General features: G+C 42.8%; 1 long non-coding RNA gene across 1 annotated transcript in view; it reads left to right on the top strand.

Annotated features, from left to right (window-relative positions):
• LOC140215306 (uncharacterized) overlaps window positions 1-2,463 on the top strand; it is an 81,233-nt gene extending 78,770 nt beyond the window's left edge. Inside the window, exon 3 of the long non-coding RNA XR_011892261.1 lies at window positions 2,109-2,463. This is a non-coding gene — a long non-coding RNA (uncharacterized lncRNA). The remainder of the gene's footprint in view (window positions 1-2,108) is intronic.
• The last annotated feature ends 5,647 nt before the right edge of the window (window positions 2,464-8,110 follow it).

Raw genomic sequence — 8,110 nt, 5'->3', positions numbered from 1 at the left:
TCACGCACACTAACTTGGCTCCGGAACTTTCTTTCTAATCGCCGACAATTTACTATCGTTAACAACCTTTCTTCGCCCCTTTCCTATGTCACTTCCGGCGTGCCACAAGGTAGCGTTCTTGGGCCGCTACTATTCTTAATATACATTAACGATCTTCCTAATAACTTAACATCCCGAGTGCGAATATTCGCAGATGACTGCATTATTTACCGCCCTATAACCAGCCCCGATGACCACCTCATTCTTCAAAACGACCTTCATCTCATATTCGATTGGTGTAACACTTGGTTAATAAATCTTAATTCGTCTAAATGCAAAGTAATGTCTTTCACCCGTAAACACTCAATCTCTTCCTTCCAATATAACGTAAATAATAAGCCAATTTCTGTAGCTACTTCCTACAAATACTTAGGCATTAATCTCGCACCAAGCCTTTCCTGGGCCCATCACATTACTACTATATGTGCTAATGCTTCAAAATCGCAGGGGTACTTACGCCGAAATCTACGTAATTCGCCCTCTAACATCCGTAAGCTAGCTTATCAGACGTTTGTTCGCCCCCAGCTCGAATTTGCCTCCCCAATCTGGTCACCCCATCATAACAACCTAATCAGCTTATTAGAATCAATTCAAAATAGGGCCGCCAGGTTTATCTCGCGTAACTACACTTACAATTCAAGCATCTCACAAATAAAACTTGATATTTCACTTCAGCCACTAAGTACTCGACGCGATTTTGCACTCATATCATTATTTCACAAGTACGTTCATGGGGATAGAAAATCTTCTTTACGGCTTGAAGTCGCACCTTTCACATCTCGCAGATTACATAATCACCTCAGCTTCACACGCATCTACGGGAACACACATGCATTCAACTGGTCGGCGCTTCCTCGTGCCATTCGATTGTGGAACGCTCTTCCTGATTTCATCGTCTCCGAACCTAATCCCGATAAATTCCGCCAGCTCATCATTTCATATTCCACCGCGTAACTTCAATAAAGTGCACGATGCTTTTTTCCTTCTTTTTCCAGTTATGTGCTCTCTTGTTTATGAGCTCATTTCGCTTATTATTCTTGTATTCTTTAGTATTGTTTAGTATTTGTACTGGAGTGGCAACATTATTTTTCATTGTTTATTAAAGAAACTGTATCGTTTGTTTTTTCTAATATGTACACTCCAGACCTTGTTATGTTGTACAATGCTTTTAATACTTGTATAAGATAGGCATATATTTTTTCACTGTCAATTAATAATGTTTGTCTATTATGTTTTTTATATGTTCTATATACTCTGTTAATCTCATTGTAACGCCCCCCTTACCCAATGCCTCATACGAGGCCTGTAAGGACATTGTTAAATAAATAAAATAAAAAATAAATAAATCTCGTGTGATCAAGATTTCATAAAATACGTCATTTTTTATAATCAATTACCAACTAGCCCAAGCAACCACCCTAGTTAAATAGAACACCAATCCAATACGCCGCATATTTTCAGGGCACATTTCTCGAAATGGGTGCAAGGCATGAGATTGCTAGCGAGTGGGTATAATATGCGTACTAAATAACTTCAGTTTTGAATTGCAACATGTTCCTGAATGTTGTTGCAAGATTAATTACTAAGTTTTAGTTAATTACATGCTTGACGAGTGGAATTGTTCGGGAATGTCCACCGTGGGGACCATAAACTCACATAGACCTCTGTTCATAAATAGAGATGTTCTCGTTACTAATAAATGTAAATAATTAAACAGTTACTTATTGAGCCGTCAGCGCATTCTACTCGGAAGAGAAGCAATAATCTTGAGACACGTGTATTTCACGTTTATTTAGCACGTCGTTGAAAACGACTGCCACCGTAGGAATACCTAAAATCTGCAGGTTAATTTTCCACAAGTAAAAAAAAAAAAAATAACAGACAGCAGACTTATGCGACCTTCTTTTTCCCGAGAAGTCGCATTACAAATTTCAGTTTCTTGTGAAAAGCCATTCACCTTAAAACGTTGTCCGCATATGACTCATGCGTTCACACTGTTGCCAGGATACTATAACGCTTTCGAGCACTCAACTGCTATTTGTTTCTTCTTTTTTCGTTTATCTTTACAGAGGTGTCTCATCGTGATGCTGCACCAAATTACCCAGCTCTGCTTACTTTTATCTTCAGCGAAGGCTGTTCTTGAACCACGTGCTTTTAATGTTCATATTAAAGCACTATAATGTTCCCCATCCAGCAAGTTTGATATTGGTGGCTTGTAGTTCTCCCAGGATGACGTGCTAAATTCTACGCTGTAATTGAACGACACACTTTGAACTTTGCTTACACATCACCCATAACATTCCTTCTATATCCACGGAATATGAACAAAGTAACTCGATTATTCATCAGGTACACCACAGGTGTATTATATAACACATGGAAATAGAAAATGGCGGTTCTGTAATTGTTTGCAAAGCTCCTTATTTAGAAACGTTAACGTATTACCTTACATTGCACATAACACGCCCCCAATTTTCACCAAAGGGTAAACACGTTGTGACGTAGAGTCCTTTGGGACATTAGGAAACACAGCGGATAACAGCCGTATAACGCATTTGGGTACTTGATGAAGGAATGAAGAGCTCCGCAGAACCTTGCAGATGCGCTTGGCATGTTTTCAACTCTGTACTTCGCCTGCACATTACCACAATATTTTCTTTATCTTCACAGGTTGTAAACAAAATAGCTCGATTAATTCCCCGAAGACATCGGGGAAGCCGACTACGAACGTCGTATAAGAGACCAAAAAAGAGAATAAGAAAAGTTAAATAATTTATTTGCAAAACTTGTACTCAAGCCAGGACGCTGAAGTTTCGCTACACAGTACAGTTAACTGGCCCTCTGTTTTCACCGAATGTAAACTCGGTGTGACGTAGAATTCTGTTGCGACACTGGTAAACATTGCTGAAAATGGCCATATAACGGTTTCGAGCACTTGCTTAAGAAAACTTTCGCAAAGACCGTAATTACCTTGTGCTCTTTTAAAATTTCCCCATTCATCACGCATACCATGCCCCCTATACCCCAGAATGTCCCCTTTGTGGCATGTTGAGTCCTTTCAGTACATTTGGCAAACTTCCTGTGCGGTTCGCAAAATTTGCTTTTAAAGCGTTCGGCACACGTCACCCGTAACATGGCTCCCACACTGTGCGAATATAGAATTGCTTCCACCTTTGCTTTGTGAGCGTTTTAATGACGCATCTACACAGCAAAATAAAAGAGAAACATGATTTATCAATTTCCATTTATTCATTAATGAACCAACTCTTCAGAATTTTTTTCTGTTTATTACCACTAATACTCCCCACATTCCCCCTAAAATGTATCTTATATATAAGCAACGCACATGGAAAAACACGGGCACAAAGAAATGAAGCGCAGAATTCTTGGATGTCCTCTTTTATTGTGTCCATGTTTCTTCAAGTGCGCTCCTCTGACTGAGTCATGAATTGCCAACTATAGCTTGTCAGGACACATTAAGTTTTAAATATAAACTATTTGAATGATCTAGTTGACCCAAGGCTCCATTAAAACAAACAGATAACGTTTTCGAACGCTTCTAATGGCACTAGCCCCACCTCCCCCAGCGCTTGGTCACGTTACCGCACGTTCACTCCCTCCCGATCCCTTTTGCGCAGAAGGAATCGTCAGCTCTCGTGTTTCTCCGAATTGTTTACCAAGGCGACAAATGGCGCAGCGATGTTATCTGCCTATTGCATCCCGGCGCGAGCGCTGCGACAGCTGTCTTGCCGCTCAGGCTTTTCATGCAGAAGGACGCTTGAAATAACTTTTGCCTCGGCCGACATACTTTTTTTGCCAGATTGACTAGCTATACAGGCTCCAGTCCAAGCACATGATCGGAATGGCCGAAAACTTCGTTAAATCGCGAAAAATAAATGCACGGATTTCAATGCAGTGAAGATCGGGAAATGAAAATAGTTCACTACATCGCGAATTTCGTTAAATCAAGGTTCGTTATATCAATGTTTGACTATATATATATATATATATATATATATATATATATATATATATATATATATATATATATATATACACATATATGGGTTGTTGAGTAAGGGGGGCAGGAACAAAGTACACACAATAAATGTGGCTAACTCGCGACAATATCAAAGTCGAAAAAGCAACACCAGCCAGCTGCACAGCCTAAAAATTGCAGAAACATATTAATGACATGCAACCGTGTATTAGAACAATAAAAAACAAGTTAATAAACAAATGTACTACACTGCAAGGCGAGAAAAGTGAAAGAAAACCAAACAGTGAGTATGATAGCACGGATTAACAAGGGTTACGTGAGTCACTATGTTATCAATCCGCCACTATGTTATCGGGGAGGTTGTTCCAGAGACGAATGGCACGTGTAAGTGCAGACGTGTTCAATAGTAGAGTTTTACCGTATATGTTCGTGAAGCTAAGATGAATTTGTAATCTCGTCACGTCTGCGATGAAGTTTCTAGGCGCGCGGGGTGATTGTTAGTGCGGTGGGCGTACTTATGACATGATGACCAAAGGGCTAGGATACAGAGGCCAATCCAGGTTCCATAACCAAACCTCAGGAGTGTATCGGACACGTGTACTGATTATATCAGCGAGAATGCGCATCGGTGATGCGCAGTATGTACAGCGCGCTGCATTCACGTCTTTATAAGCCACGCTCTCAATAAACCATTGTTCTTTCCTGCACTCACCATGCTGCTGTAAGCGTCGCTCCCTTGGCACGTTACAAGGAGGAAAAACGAATTTGTGTTCGCTGGAATTCAAGGAATTGAAGCTAGCAACGGTAGCCTTTTGGATGCCGTGAATAAGGCGCTTCATCCTTGTATTGAAGCGCGAAATGGCCTGCAGTCTTTGACTAAACGAGCAGCACACCTCGAAGCTAAGGTTGAGGTCCCGTCAGCGAGATAATCCTGTTTTAATTATGACGATGCCATTTCGAAACTAGGAGAATCTTTGAGGCAACGAATTCTTGAAATTCAAGCTAAAGTTTCGTCGCTAACTACGCACTTTCCGTCAATACACAAAGATGTAGACCACATCGAAATCCTGAGTCGAGTTTACCCGTTGAGAAAAAAATTCATTCACTCAATACGCCGGGGGGTACAGCTCACCCCGAAAACATGTCTGTAATGCAGGACAAGCTGGACTATTTGGAAAATCGACAACGAAAGTCGAACATGTTGTTTTATGGCATAACATAAAATGACCAATCCGAAAACTGGAAATCTTCAGAACGTATCGTTACTGAATTTCGCAAAAATCAACTTGACATGGGTGTTACTACCATCGCCAGAGCAAATCGGCTAGACGGTTTTGCTACTGGTAAGAAGCGGCCTATTATAGTAAAATTTTATACTGAAAAAAAGTCGCAGTTTCGCCCAAAAGGCGAAGCTTGGATTGCGATAGCAAAGTAATAGACAACTATACAAAGTAAGGATAGTAGTTTTATCGGTCGTATAAACTTGCAAACATTCGCTTACTAACTAAATTAACAAGCACGGTGTCAGCGCGCACAGGCAAGCATGAACACATCACACTCGATGAGCGCGAACACTCGCTGTCAATACGCTGGCGGGAGGAAGCGCGGCAGCAGCAGCGAGCGAAGCGACCTTCATCGTGTCCATCGTTTATACGCAAACTGAGCGGCGACAGCGCAGCACGCAAAAAGGTATGAGTCGTCGAAGCGCCTAAAGACTATGGCTATGATCTCAACGCAGATCGCTTTCAAGATATGGTGCGAGCAGCCGCGGAATACGCTGAGAACGCCGCCCCCCTCCCTCCCCTCCCCCGAAACCTAGCGTGCGACGGAATACGGCGCGCTTCCTTCCCGCTTCTCTCCCTTGCGCGCGCGAGATTGAGCCGCGATCGTCGGCTCCCCTCGCATTTCACTCGCACGTACAGCGTACGGCGCGCGTCGACCTTGTTATCTCCCTTGGACTTCATACGGAACATCACGGCGACTGCGATGCCGACAGCAAAAATGCGCCTGGAGTGTCCATATCATTGCCATCGCAATAAAAGAAGTCGAGTCTAATTTGTCCCGCAGCTACAAATAGAAAAAAAATGGTAGGCGACCCTAATCATCGACCTAAGTATCTCAGTGGCACTCGCACCTCGACGTTGGTGTTCTTACGGTTAATAGAGCGAACATCTTTCCAATGGCACGACATGCGTGCGAGGAGCGAGGGTCGTAGCCCCCTAGCGTGCGGCGAACGAAGCGCACTTTTTTACGCGCCTTCTCCGGTGCTGACGTCAGAGCATGTAACGAGCGCGCGCGCGCAGCTGTTGCGAGTGAGCGAGCGAACAGGTGCGCGCCGGGAGAGGAGAAGCGAGAGCGGAGGGAGCGACGTCGCATCCGCTCTGCTAGGCAGGTGTTCAGTCTATGTAAGGCAACTGTTTTCCATTAATTAGCCGCTTAAATATGATGCCACGTGCTTGTGTGTGACGTTATTAGTGACGTCCTTACTGGAGCCTTCTACTTCCGGGTTTCCAGGAATTTCGCCGAAGTCCAGCCGCACCCCCACGTGGCGGGTCTCTAAAATCTACAATTCTGTGCTTTGGTGTGTGGCAATCAATAATTTCTAATTCTAGTTATTCCAGACACTGCAGTAACTCAAATTGTAACTGAACTTATGCTTTAATATCATATTATCAATCAATCAATCATATTTATTTCCTTTGAAAAGGCGGAGTACGGGACTAAATGTTCGAACAGCTTGACGAAGTCCTGACCCCTTACAAGCTGGCAGAACAGCAAGATGACGGCCAGTCATACATAAGTGCCAAGTGGACAAGCACTATAGAATGGCAAGTAATACTGAATGAAAGTAACAACACGGCAAACGATCACACATGCACAATAGCAGTATAATTAAACAACATGGAGAGCAGCGGTCAACAAGAACAGGGAAAAATGGAAAGCATATACTAGTCCTTCACAAGAAAAAGCTGGCAAAAAGGTTTTATAAGACAGCTTTGGTTACAGGAAGGACCAAACTCTTCCCACTTTAATATGTTTAGCAGCGAAGGTAGTTTGTAAGACAGATTTTTCGTCATAGGAAGTTCTAGGGGCGGGTACGAACCATAGCTCTTTTTGTCTGGTCTGGCGAACGCTTGTACTTACTCGTAGTCTTGCCATGTGAACTGCATCATCAATATGAAATTGAAAGAAACTTTTAAACCACAACATCAACCTATAATTGTAAAAGAAACTAAAGGTTGATCTTGTGTTATAAAGGTTTCGTTGACTTGAAACCCGTGAATCTTGTACTGTACTATTCTTTTCTATTTTTTTTCTGTTTTATTTTGAATTTCGTCCCCGGTCGTCTCAGGAGGTGAACCGGAAGTGCTGCGCAAGAAACAAGAGTGTCACTCGATGGTCGTGCCGCTAAAATACAAGTATTGGACGTGACTATTCGGAAGCCGTACGCGATATTGGCGTAGGCTCTGGCAGCTCTGTAAGACAACAAAGAAGGACAGGGACCGAGCGCGCCTCTTGTTTTTAACAAGATGTTTGTGAATGGCCAGGGCTATGCGTGGGATCCAAATGCCAATCGTCCCCTATTCCTAATCGTATACATCTCAATGAAATTGGCCCTTGGCTTCTTTAGTCTTGTGCACAGCCTCAACGCCGCCGCGCTGTCCCGATAAAGGTTGTGTTATGTTTGCAGCTCCGTTTTTATACGCCAGTATTAGAAGCGTTCTGCCTGAATCCATTGCTCTTTCATCTCTTGTCGATTCAAGCTCTGCATCCACCGTGGTGACTGAAACGTCGTTGAACGAAACAGTATCGGATAGTACTATTTTAGCTTGTTGATCTGAGATTAATTTTTTTTTTCGTGGCCATATGATACGCAGAAGAGGAGGAGGCGTCCTTATGGCCACAAAAGAGGAATTTGTTGCTTTACCTATTCGTATTGATTCCTTCTCAGAATGTCTGTGGGTATCGCTCATGTGCGGCACTGTTCATATAATTACGTGCGCAGTTTACCGCCCTCCCGATATGCATCCTGGTTTTGAGAGTGAATTTAGCCGGTTACTAAGTGTTGTG

Source organism: Dermacentor andersoni, chromosome 1 (assembly GCF_023375885.2).
Source record: "Dermacentor andersoni chromosome 1, qqDerAnde1_hic_scaffold, whole genome shotgun sequence".
Classification (NCBI taxonomy): Eukaryota; Metazoa; Arthropoda; class Arachnida; order Ixodida; family Ixodidae; genus Dermacentor; species Dermacentor andersoni.
This window is presented reverse-complemented; position numbering and strand designations above follow the sequence as displayed.